The sequence below is a fragment of the Nicrophorus vespilloides genome, unplaced genomic scaffold, assembly GCF_001412225.1.
Source record: "Nicrophorus vespilloides isolate i.1.1-1 unplaced genomic scaffold, Nicve_v1.0, whole genome shotgun sequence".
NCBI classification, from domain to species: Eukaryota; Metazoa; Arthropoda; class Insecta; order Coleoptera; family Silphidae; genus Nicrophorus; species Nicrophorus vespilloides.
In genome coordinates, this window is record NW_017097198.1 from 67,128 (window position 1) to 67,447 (window position 320).

Here is a 320-nt window from a genome sequence, read left to right on the forward strand (position 1 = left end):
GTGTTTTTACATTTCATTGATTTACTCAAAAACTATAATAGATAGAATGAATCAAACAGATGCATATGAAAGCTGAATGTTTTGGGAATCTAGCAAGTATCGATATATAACTGTGGTTTTAGCCGTTTGGCTGTAATTTGTGTTCAAAGTTTAAAAAATGCTCGAAAAAGCAGTGTTTTTACATTTCATTGATTTACTCGAAAACTATAATAGATAGAATGAATCCCATAGATGCATATGAAAGCTGAATGTTTGGGGAATCTAGCAAGTATCGATATATAACTGTGGTTTTAGCCATTTGGCTGTAATTTGTGTTCAAA